Raw genomic sequence first — 13,034 nt, forward strand, 5'->3', positions numbered from 1 at the left:
TCTCATTCCTTCATTCTTTGCCTGGAGGTTAGGCGCTAAACGTGCATCATTCAGCGAAAAACAAAAGGAGTGAATTGATTGGGTTATCAGCTGCTGCTCTGGTGGACCCTTTGATCAGAACTGAAAAGCAGCGCTACATGTCAGATTTCTGCTTCAGCAGCTCTTTCTGAGTTTTACAATTACTACACGCCACGGTCACATCCAAAGTTTCCCCTCCCTCTTTCCCCACAGTCTTAGGGTTAGGGCCTGAAGCGATGAGCGTTATTATGGCTTTTTCTGCTTTCTACCTGCTGAGCATAGAGTGGGGAGATTGTGTTAGGGAGATATGCTGCTGCGAAAGCCTGGCATCTGTAATGTGCTTCTGTATTTCAGTGCTGCTCCGTTGACCAAGGTGTCACGCGAACTGTCGCCCACACACAGGACTCCCTCTGTGACCTGTGAGAGTCTAAAAGCGGCGATTCCCTCTGTGCACTGAGATATGGACAACAGTAAAAACAATTAATCTCAGGATGAGTTAACCTTGAACTAAGAGGAAGTGGTGAAACTCTACAGTTCATTAATAACCAAGCAGTGCGAGGCAGGGGTCAGCGCAGAATGGCAATGTTTGCAACGTTTCTGCTTTTCGCAGGGTCTGACATAACCTGCAAGGTCAATGACAACAATAGACAGAGAGAGAGATTTGTTCTACTTTGACCTGATGAGAAGCGGGGGGTTCATACATCAGATTAATGTGTGTTGTATTACAGTAAATGTACATTTGAGGAAAAGCACTTAGCTAGAACAATGAAACAGATCCAAACACAAAAAAATAGAGGAAGTTCACTGAAAAAATAAACTCTTAAGATTTCAGTTGAACGCGCGCGCGCACGCACACACACACACACACACACACACACACACACACACACACACACACACACACACACACACACACACACACACACACACACACACACACACACACACACACACAGACACAGTGGCACTCACACACTAAAACAATAGAGCTGTTCATTTCTTTTCTGTACAGAGAGCCCAAGGGTCTCGGCTCCCAAACAGTCACCTCGCTTCCTCGGTAATTGGCTAGCTGGTACTTAAGGCCAACAGCTTTTAATAAGCAATAGAGGCAGGAGCCAAACTGACAATAACTGCTGCCCTACATCAATTATTGGATACATATCCATCACTTGCTGACTTATATGTGACCCCAGGCACCTGCCAGCTGAGGTATTGACTGGCCAGCTCTCCCCGGTGCAAGTGACAAGTTCCATTTGCAATCACATTTATTAAACGGCTGTTAGAGTGAGTGAAGGTCTGGACCAGCCCACGTCGCTCCGCCGGCTTCAGTTCTTATTAATCTGAAAGCCGCCAAACAATGGATAAATGTCTGAAGCAGGTAGGTATGAAGGACTGGACACTCACTCTCTGTCCTACCTGGATAGTGATCACTGCATTGTAACCAGTAGTGTATCCACTAGTTCCCAAACAGGGTGAACGATAACGGCTTCTGTTATTCTGTTTCTGAGTGTAGACATGAATGATACTTGCATGTTTATATAAATGCACATGTCAACTCACAACTGTTTCTATTGCTGCCTTCACCCTGGCAATGTACAAATAGTGTTGCAATATAAGTTTTGGGCTGTAACAGAAGTTCAGAATTTAAGTTTGTTTATGAATGTATAACTGATGGCTCGTTAACATGAGCAATACAATTATTTTTAATGGCATTTGTACACTTTGCTGTTTGTGCAAGTCCAGCAGGTTTTCTCTGGGAAATGCCTTGACAGAAAAAAAGAAAAGACGAGGCTATGTTCCCTGGCCAAGTATGCATCTAAGAATTAATAGGAGAGAGGAAGACCAGAGTGGACGTCAGGATTTAAATGAAGAAACTGAGGTTAATCTAGGTAAATTTCTTATGAAAATAGTCGCATGGCTGAAGTGGTTTTACAGATCGCTGAACATAAATTTGGCCTTCATTTTTCATAAACACAAGACCACAACTTCTTAGCTTCTCTTACCACAGGAATCTGTCTTTAGCTATGTTTTCCTGCATCTCCTCTGATAGATGTTTGTGTGGTGGGTTTACTCTCTGTCATGGCATTTTCTGTCGAGCAAAAGACAAACTAAGTTTCTACTCAACTATAATAATCCTCTCCAATGCACCTGCGCTGTTGGTGACAAAACTAACCCCCACTGACCTGAACTATTTGCCAAGTTTGGTGGTATTTAGTCCCTGTACATTAGACATTCACACTGTGACTGTTACGTCTGTTTAATAAATAAGAACCAGAATAATCAGAATCAAGGTGTAAAAGACTTAGTAAATATTGTTGTCTTAGTGAAAGAGCAACAGAGATGAATGGGCAGGAAAATGATGAAGGGCCTGCTGAAAAGCTGCGTCCTCCCTCCTCCCCTCGTCTTTTCCCCCAGTCCTCCTATTTCCCTCATTCCCTGCCCCATTGAATTATGCCTCCCATAATTGGCTTCAGTGGCGCTTAAAGCAAACAGTTTAAATAAGTAAAAGGCACTTGGATGAGGAAGCAGGGCCTTGCAATTATTGGAACTACATCAGTCAGGCTGCTGCTCTGCACAGTGGCTGTTCTCTTTCTCTCTCTTACTTATCGTCTCCTGCATGTAGATTTTTTTGGTGAGGTATAGCTGGATTAGAGAACATACAGTGATATCACGTGTGTGTGAGTATTTGCATGTGACAGACTGATCCAAGCCAGCGCGCGGCGCTGAGCTGACCTGACGGGGGAGTAATAGGCAGACCACAGGTACGGGATCCTTTATCTAATGACCGTGCCTGTTTAATCACGTGTCTCGCTGACATGTTTATAAGGCTGAACTTTGCGTTGCTATTAGAGATGGAGAAGAGAGGGGGCCGCACCCCAGCCTCGGGACCCCCAGGGCAAGCCTGGCCCTTTACCTCCTCTCTCACACCTATTATATGCTAATTACAGCCATTCTTAAACCACGCTCACAAGAAGTTAATTTAGTGGGCCATTATGCCAGTCTATATTTCAGGGTACTACGTGTAGGGCCATTGTGGGGCTGAGGGAGAGGTGTGGAAGTGAGGATGAGAAGGTGCAGGGAATGGGTGAAGGTTGCTTTATGTCCCTCAAGGGAGAGAGGAACGGGGGGGGGGGGGGGGGGGGGGGGGAGTGGAGTCTACTGGCTGTATTATTTTTCAGACTGGAATGAACAAACTCTTTGGGTCACATACAAAGATTTAGCTGACGTTTCTGGTGAGAGGGTATTGAATTGTCATCTCTAAAGATCCAGCTGCAATTGTTTTCAGTAGGGCTGGACTCTGATTCAACACACGCCCCCCCATTGGGGCCTGGATATTATGTGATTGACAGCTAATACCGTCCAATGGGTCCAGGTTGCCAGTGTAGGTGGACATGCTGTGGACAATCAAGTCCCATCCCATCACCGGCTCCTGCAACTATGGTTACTTCATACAACCAAGATGGCGCTGGCCAAAACGCTAAACTCAAGGTTTGAACATGGCAGTTCGCAAACCAATGGCTGATGTTTTGGTTGCCACTTGGTCGAGATCAACAAATCGGGACGCTAATTCTTCATTCATTTATACATTTCATACATTCAGTTATTGCAGACAAAGACAACATAATAAGATAATGTGCCAACATGCAGGTGAACAGTATACCTAACAGTTGTCCACTTGATATTATCAAAAATCTGGTGTCATATTTAATGATCTACAGTATATTATATTGAATCTAATGAAGAAAGTTAGTTCATGTTTTTGTTTCATCTCTGAAAGTGTTTGTCTGACATGAGATTGAATATCAGTTCATCACATTGAATATCAATTGTTTTATGTGTGATTGTGCTTTTGTTTGCCATTTTGTAATCAAAGTATATTGATATTGGTATAGTCAAGAGATCACTCAGTTTTATTCCCCTGAATACCGTCAGTTACACTTTTTATTACATTACAATATCACACATCTAAGGCAAAATGATGATTGAGGATTTGCTGCTGGCTGATTCTCCGAGAGGGGGAGGGTTAAAAAAAACAGGCATGGGGGAATATGAAATAGACAAGAGCTGGGGAGGTTCGGAGTAACAGGGACATGCAATCAAAAGGGGAAAGCGGCAGTTAAGAAATCTAAGGGGACAGTGGGCCCTGTGGAGCGGCAGAGAGGGGCAAAGGGAATGCAGGAAAAAAGAAAGATGTGGAGTAAAGGGGAAGGAGGGAGTCGGATAGATGTGATAGCAGAGATGGAGTGCTGATAGAAAAGCAGGTCCCTGCTCTGGGGGAGTAATTAAAAGGGTTTCTTCTTATCTCTGTCAGTGACACTCTGGCACAGCGTCCAGTGCACAACAGTGTACAGCACATCCTACACACTGAAAGCTTGTGTTGGTATCTGACCATGTGTCTGTGGGCATGTGGAGATAGCTGTGTGTGTGTGTGTGTGTGTGTGTGTGTGTGTGTGTGTGTGTGTGTGTGTGTGTGTGTGTGTGTGTGTGTGTGTGTGTGTGTGTGTGTGTGTGTGTGTGTGTGTGTGTGTGTGTGTGTGTGTGTGTGTGTGTGTGTGTGTGTGTGTGTCGTCTGTTTATTTGAGGCTCTTCTGTGGCTCTACCTCCATGAGGCAGGATGCCATAACTCCATCACCTCCCCGCTATCGACTCCCTCCAAGGGGGATCGATACTGGAATGATGGCCCTCCTATGTCTTCCCCATCCATCCGCTGAGCCATTGAGTGTATGTTAATGTTATGAATTATCGAGAGAACAGTTACTATTGATTGGCTGGGGATTATTGGTGGGCTGCAGAGCAGGATGGGGAGGGGCAAGGCGAGGTTGGGGAATGGCGGGCCAGAAGGGAAGGACAGGTCAAAATCCTGCAGAGAGGTTTAAGTATCTACTAAGACTCCTGACCCCTGAAGGGCCCAGGTCAGAGGTGGCCTGGAGGGCAAGGCTGACTGTTTGATGTTTTCAACCCCCCCTCATCCTCTCACAGCCAGTCAACACACAAGACCGACCCCGTTCAAAGATCTCTGTTCTGTCCCATTTTTTGTTTTGTTTTACTCAGACACACATTTTGTCAATCTCACGTGCTGCCTCTGCCCAGCACTTGCCGTTTCCTGAGCCTATTGTTGTTCACTGTCTGATTGTTTGCAATAGCATGCATTAGTCAGATATGAGGCACAGATACCTGAGACCGATTATTTATGTTGAGGGAAGGGTCCCTGAGCTTTTGAAACAGACATTTTGTCCTTTATTATTCAGAAATAGTTTTCTCTCTCTTTGTCTGTCCGCTCTATTTTAATATGACCGATGCATGGCTTGGAGAGAGAGAGAGTTGAAGAAGGGGGAAGATTAAAGCCTGTACACCTGATACTGTTAAAACACAGACCTCCGCCCCTCAGGGAGGCATATAAACACTCAAGACATACATTCATACACACGCACGCACGCACACACACCCACTAACACCGGACATACGCACACACGCTTGCATACCCTCACACTCTCCAGATTGTATGGTTTGGATTGGCCCAGAGTTCTCACGTAGCCCAGGAGAGCAGAAAAAAAGACTTTCCCAGGCAAATGCTGAGCTTGTTCAGCTCAGGGGAAATTCTGTAGACGGAGAGAAGCAGTGCCACTGAGGTCTGGGACACACTGTTATTCCACTGGTGACCATCACATGAATAGACGTCCGCTCGAAAAATAACGCGAGTTGCAAAATTTGACAAACGCTCTAGGATGACAGGTGTTCTTGGGTCTGGCTTGTTCACCGATAAATTTACCGTAGCACTGCAATGATACGTGTCTTTTTTTTTTCTTTCTGTGTGCTGCAAACACTATAACTGCCACTTTGTGATATACTGTAGTGTACTGTATTCAGCCCATTCAACAGAGCACAAGTACAAGAGGAAACATTGCCCTTGCCAACATCTCCTCATTGTCCAACAAAATCCTTCAAGTCTTCAAACGAGCTGCTGAGCAGTCAGATCACAAACTCCAGACTAACAGAGGCTGTTATAAATACAATATATGCACAGAAACATGTTTTTTTTTTTTTTTTTTAAGGAATGGATGGGTAGTTTGGGAGAAGTGAGCAGAACATTACCGATACTGTTCGGTACCCTTGATACATTTTTACGGTTTACTTTTTGTGTTTTTGTGTATTCTCCCACCTTATGAGACTACACTAATTGTTCCAGGCATGAATTGAATTATGATTAAACTAATGAAGGCTGATACAAAGTCTTGATGAGGTGCTCACTGTCTGCTTCTGTGTTGGATAATGTTACCAACACAGATTCCCTGTGGGGAGGTTTCATTGAGAGTCAACAGTCTGCACCGAGGTCTGACTCATCACAGAGAGAGGAGTGAGACTGTCCACCTGTAGTGACAACCTGCGGTTTTAGAACTGCCAATCACCTTCATATGTTTTAACATAAATGACATGACCATTAGGCATTTTTGTACTTTCCTGCCAAAGCTAATTAAATTGATCAGACTGAGAAACTAAGATTTGGTAATATAAAAGGTAAAGTGAAACTAAAAGTGCCTTGTGCATAGGGCTGGGCAATAAAACGATAACGATATGTATCGTGATAGACACGTAGTCAATATCAATAGAAAATGCGTTCGATAGAAAGGCTAGCTACGCCGGCCGCTAGCTACGCTGCCAGCTACGCCGGCCCCTTCATACGCCAGCACTCGTCCTCTGGTACCTAGCAACGTATGGAGTTACAGGCCTAAAAGCCAATCATGTAACAGTATCACGTTTGGTTGCGCCATCTCTTTGTCTCTTTTTTGTGTTTCTTAGGTCATAAGAATTATCAATAATTATCGATATCGACCGATATGAAACACTTATATCGTGATACAGTTTTCAGCCATATCGCCCAGCCCTACTTGTGCATGATGACGGAGGATGGAGTTACTCAAGTATCTCTAAGGTGTCTAAAGCATTCCCTACTTCAAAGTGTTCTCTACTCTGAGCCTATAGACATTTACTGGCAATTGATCCTGTGTCTAAGTGTTAGTCATAAATTAACACCCCTCAGCTCGCCACCTACGCCTGACTGTATTCTCTCAGCAGGGGCAGTGTGTAAGGCTGTCAGCGTGGCCCTTATACCCCACCTGTTCCTGGAAAGAGATCACTGCACAGCACCAGCAGTATTTGCAATGAATATTTAAAGAGGGCTCCCGACTACTATGTCAGAGTAATAATGAGGAAAGGCAAAAGTTTTGCTGCTTAATATGCCCATATGTGAAAGGCGACGCGTATCATGACGTTATAAAAGTGCCTAAAACTTATGTTCAGTGCAATGAACAAGACAGTGCAGTGAACAAGTATAAGACAAGACATTACAACATTTGCTTCATTTGTCATGAAATTTAGACAATTTTATCCTCAGAATTACTAATTAGAACCGCATATGTTACTGTCATCACAGCACAATCCCAGTGAAATCTGGCTCAAACAATCAGTCCACTAATTTATTAAGTTTACTAAGTTTTTCTTTTCTTTTTTTGTTGCATTGTGAGCCGATTGTCTCCAGGCTTCGGGTCAACATTTTGACACAAGGAACTATTAATAGACTTCGCCTTGACTCTGGGAAAAGCTAATGGGTGTTTCTCACTCACATAATAAATGATTCATTGAATAAATATTTGTCGGATTAATCAATAATGAAAATAATCATTAAATGGACACTAACATTGATATTGATATTTGATGAGCACAAATACTGAACCTAGTGTCTTGTATATAAATAAAAACCTAATCAGATACACATAGGATACAATTCATACACCCCTGTTTTCCTCATGTCTTCTTTAGCATCTAATCTCGTTTCATTTTAAAACCAGTGACAAACAAAATAAGAGCAGCAGAGCTTATAGTCTGAGTGGAAAAAAAGGCTACAAAACAAGAGAAATGTAGGAAAGGGTCAAATTTAGTTAGTTCATTACATTTCCAATAAAATGTAACTAACCAGTGAATAACGCCAAACCAGTCTTTTAATAAGTTCATAAATAGTGAGCCAGAGGAGACGGGGTTTCAACAGGGGGGCTCTAAATAAAAGTTGCTGCGTGCAAGGACATATATCAGGATCGTGCTATAAAGCCTGCCCTTTAGGGTGGGGAGTAGTGGGAGTAGTTGACTCCTGTCTGCTGATAGGGAGCCCTAAATCACTCAGTCCCCGACCCTGCCAGTCTCACACACATGCTCTCACACTCGCACTGCCGTAAATGTCACCTGTTAATCTGGCCTCAAGTGCTGCTCAGTGCACTCGCCCATCAACAACCTGAGCTTTCAAGAGTGACGCTCGGAGGCATGAAGAGGTTCAGCCGAATGAGAGGAAATTTGTTGGTGGAAGTTGAGTACTGTACATAGACAGGCACTCCAACTTTCCAGTAAAATACTGTAGAAACACACTGTCGAGACAGGGGTGGAAAGAGTACCGAAAAATTTGACCAACTAAAATAACTGTCGCTTGAAATTCACTTATTTAAAGTATAAGCAACTACGTTACATACAGTAGAAAACTGAACAGAAAAACAGAACTAAATGAGCAGGTACCTGGTTGTTGAGTGATGTTGCTCGGCATTATGCACCAAAAAACACAAAAAAATTGTTGGTGCCTCTCACCTCCTTTAACTTGGCTGAACACACCAGATCATTGGAAGAAAAAACTAAGAAACAAAGTAAACTTGGTCCTTTATGGTTGTGTGGAGTTGTGAACTTTGGCCTGCTGAAAGCTTGCCAAGCAAAAAACAAAACAAAAAACCTTACTAATAAAATATTTGCGTTGTGAATCGCAACAACATGATGTTACTTGCATGTTTCTACAGGACAAATTTTGGCCGTAATCGATGACAAAGTAAAAAAAAAAAAAAAGTATCTTTCACTGACACGTATCATTCAGCATTCTCATTTATTAGCCGCCTTTATTGAAGTGAGTCATCTTACTTTGTCTTATACAACACACAGATCATTGCTTTACGTACACTGAATTCCCATGTCCAAGTAGGCCACTGAATTCTGTCACTCGTTGAAAAGTAATCTGCATCATCATGGAATCATTGTCATGTTCTGCCTCCTGCATGCTCCACCAAGACACCACATGATGTTCTGGAAATAATCCTGTTGGTGTGATAACTTCTGACTTGGACAATCTCCTGATTCAATGTGAAAGGCAAACTCCGGAAAATATCCGGACAAAAGTTTCTGGCCATTTTCCAGAGATTATGTCCGAAAACCACCCTTGAGTGGGTAAGTGAATGGGTGGTCGCTGTGGTGGACCTGCTCCAATGTGCACATATCCAGTGACTAGATATACACGAGTGTGTGTGTGTGTGTGTGTGTGTGTGTGTGTGTGTGTGTGTGTGTGTGTGTGTGTGTGTGTGTGTGTGTGTGTGTGTGTGTGTGTGTGTGTGTGTGTGTGTGTGTGTGTGTGTGTGTGTGTGTGTGTGTGTGTGTGTGTGTGTGTGTGTGTGTGTGTGTGTGTGTGTGGTGAGGTGGATGTGGCTCCAGGACTGCTGTGAAGGAGCCCTTGTCTCATTAGCATGTCAATTGACTCCATCTGCTTTGCACATGAAAGGGCCGGGATGTGTAGGAGGACAGGAGAAAGAAAGGAGAGCTGTGGAGGGGGACCGGCGACGGCTGTGTATTTATCTCCACCTTGTAGGAATTTGTATCGTACACCAAGTGCATTTATTAAGGATCACAGCATGATGTGCTCTCCTCTCTCTTTCTGTGTGTGTGACTTTTTCCCTCTCTCTCTCTGTCAAACACATCAAAATTAAACCTACGAATTGACTGATGCGCACACGAATACAAAAGCAGGGCACTTAAATTAACTTTAATGTACGCAGTCGTTCACATCATGTACACTTTGGATAGTATATCACGGTGCTAAGAGGTATCCAGATGTGTACGACTGATGGTGGCAAAGCAACACAATAACAGTATCATGTAAAACATATCATCAGCATATGTGAGTTCACGCTCAACCGTATGGTCTCTGTCTCATGACTGCAAAATACAACGGTGCCAACACCTCTGTCTTCCCCTATCCCTCTGTGTATACGTTTGTTTGTGTGTATGTGTCTGTGTTCACAGTGTCCCATGGCCCCGCTTTAAGAGTATAAACCATATCCAGCTGTTGTGAAGTAAACACAGGCAAATACACAAACACACAGATATGTGCAGAGGCAACACGCTGGCTGTTGTTGAGGGTGAGCAAATGGGAGAGGGTGAGAGACGATAGTGGTCTGAGGGGAGGGCAAACAACTGTTTTTGCTTTTGTGTGTGATTGAGCAGAACACACACGCACACGCACTCGCACACACACCCCACAACTGCTCTTGCACTTGTTAGGTGCTCTCACTCTCCTTCATTTAATCAGACTTTATCCACAGTTAGTGTGTTTACAAGCACTTGAGTATCTGGTATATTTTCGCAATCTCATTTGTTTCTTGTGTGCATGTGTACGGTGGAAGCCAGTGTCACTGCCCATATCCCAGAAGAGCTTCTTGAACTGATCAGCATCAAACATACTGATCACAATACATCACTATAATACCTACGATTCCTAAGTGAGTGTCTCTGCTCATCCTCCTACTTCCTCCAGATAGAATCTGTTCTGTCAAGTCCACCAGGTTGTGTCTCATGTTCCAGGGAGATTCTGTCATCTAGGAGCTGCGGCGCTCCGGTCTCAATGCACCAGGGACCCTCGGCAGATACGGGATGAGCTTCCTTATCCTGTCCACATGGATTCCCAGCAGTCCATAGAGAACTGCTGCATCCAGTGTTCCGTGGGACTGGGGCAAGCTAGAGGGTAAAAGAGGCAATTAGAGAGAGTTAGAGGCAGAGGGGGGAGGAAGAAGAATGGGACAACAGAGATGTGGGATGCAGGGAGTCGCTCCCTAACCATGAGGAAGGCGATGGGTAAGGAGAGAGCATGAGACAGGGTGCTCTAGAGGAAGACATGGACAGAGACGCACCAACATCAAAGACCTTTTTTTTTTTTGCATCCTTCACCCTCCCTTGCTCCTTCGCTTTAAACTCTATATTTCCTCTATGTCTCATGCTGTGTGGCAGCAAGTGTATGAGAGGAAATTGCCTCATTTGCACAAAAGGCTTTGTGTGTCATCTTCCGATGCCTCTCTTTCTGCCACTTACTCTCTTTGCCCTTCTTTCCTTTCTTTGACCCTTTCATTCCAACACCTTTACAGAGTTATTCTTACAAACAGTGTTGTTTTTAACTTCAGACAAGTATTTCATTTGCAATCGGGACTAAACGGAAAGGAGGCAAATCCTCTCATTTGAAAACACCCGGAGCCGTAGAATATTGGGTATTTTTGTCTGATTAATGAGTTAATTGCAATCTATCACTGTCGTCATCTTAATTTTCTGTCAATCGTTCATTAGGCTGATCACTAGGGTTTACGGGGCCTGCAACTAAGGAATATTTTGATATAATCAATCTTTTATCTTTTATTGAATACAATGAGTACATACTTAGAATGACAGCATAATTTTTTTGGAAATCGACTTATCAGTTTATTAATTCATCACTGTATTTCCCTAAACGTTCTAAAGAATCTGTTTTTGGTTCGGAGCAGTACATAACACTGCAAGCAGATCTAGAGTAATGCCTTTCCTTTGCTGGTTATGAGTATTTCTCACAATAATATTATCATAATAAACTGCCTTGATTAAAGAAAGGTCTCTGAGGATGTAGATCCCCATCCTCCTCTTCGTATGTTTTTTATTTTCCATATCCCCGATACAATATCCTTAGACTTGTTAGATTCCACTTGCAGTAGGATAAACTGAGAGACCAACATAAAGTAGTGCCCGCTACCTCTCATTCTTTTACCCTTTGTTGTGTTCGGTTGCCGGGGTGCTGCCGGGAAAAACTGGCAGGTGGAGGAGTAAATTTGATGTTGAGTTGGGGCTTTTTGACCAGGGGCGAAATTATGCCAACTCCAAAGAGGTTGCAGCTGTCTGCAGACTCTTGAGGTGTGGGAGTATGTGGTGATATCCACAAGAGCCAGACAAACAGCTGATTCCCCTTTAAACTGGTAAAAACAGCATAAATGTAAACATTGTGTATGGTACGTTAGATCAAGCAGATAATCTTTTAGCTTGTGTGTGTGTGAATGTGAGGGTTCATTATTTGGACAAGATAAGCATGTGTGGGTGTAGTTTAAAGCGACCGGCTGGGAGAGACTCATAGAGTCTAAATCAGAAACATATGAGTGCGTCTTTGCTCCTGAGTGCTAATGTGGCGCCTCACTCCTCGTCTGCAAGTAAATCTGCGTCGTGGGCTCGATGAAAGGATTTAAAACTAGAGGGTGATTCACTGGGAACAGTCATATGTACTGCTCAGACCACTCACCTGTTACTCATGGTGTGTTTACATTGTCAGCCTCCGACTCACCTTTTTGTTATGCAAGGAGAAATTTGAAACAGAAAATTTGATTTGACATGAGGGAGCGTGTAGTTTCAGCTCAGTCCGTTTGTAGACAAACTCTCCGCTCGTCTGTCTGGTCTCGGTCACTAAGTGCAACTATACATGTCTTTTAACCCCAGTGTCTCACTCCAGGTGCAGAAAGCTGCTTCCTGGACGGAGTTGTGACTCTTGCCTGGAAAGCCGCTGCCTTCCCCTCAGTGGGAGCTTTGATTGGACCAACGGGCACATGCACGCTGGTCTGAGTTGGCGGGAGGCAGCTGGCGAGCGGCGTGTTGTTTTTCCCTGGTCTGGTTTGGTATGGTTGGGCTTGGTTTGGTCTGTGCCAGCCTGATGTGTGACCACATCAGTGGCCTCGCTGAGGAAATGAACAGATATGACTGACTCAGCACCACATAGTTCTGGTTATGATCTTCACTGAACACACGTGCATACAAACTGTTTTATCTGGATTACACAGTGTACTGTACAGGGTTATACATACACAGATACACACTCATTCAGGATCAGTGTGTGTTGTGTTGCTACAGAATACACATCACAGACAATCACTCCTCTC

At 43.8% G+C, this 13,034-nt stretch overlaps 1 long non-coding RNA gene across 3 annotated transcripts in view; it reads left to right on the forward strand.

The window, feature by feature from the left end:
• The window catches only part of LOC124849888, a 142,389-nt gene that overhangs the window by 63,962 nt on the left and 65,393 nt on the right, over window positions 1-13,034 (forward strand). The window lies entirely within an intron of this gene.

The sequence above is a fragment of the Scophthalmus maximus genome, chromosome 3, assembly GCF_022379125.1.
Source record: "Scophthalmus maximus strain ysfricsl-2021 chromosome 3, ASM2237912v1, whole genome shotgun sequence".
NCBI classification, from domain to species: domain Eukaryota; kingdom Metazoa; phylum Chordata; class Actinopteri; order Pleuronectiformes; family Scophthalmidae; genus Scophthalmus; species Scophthalmus maximus.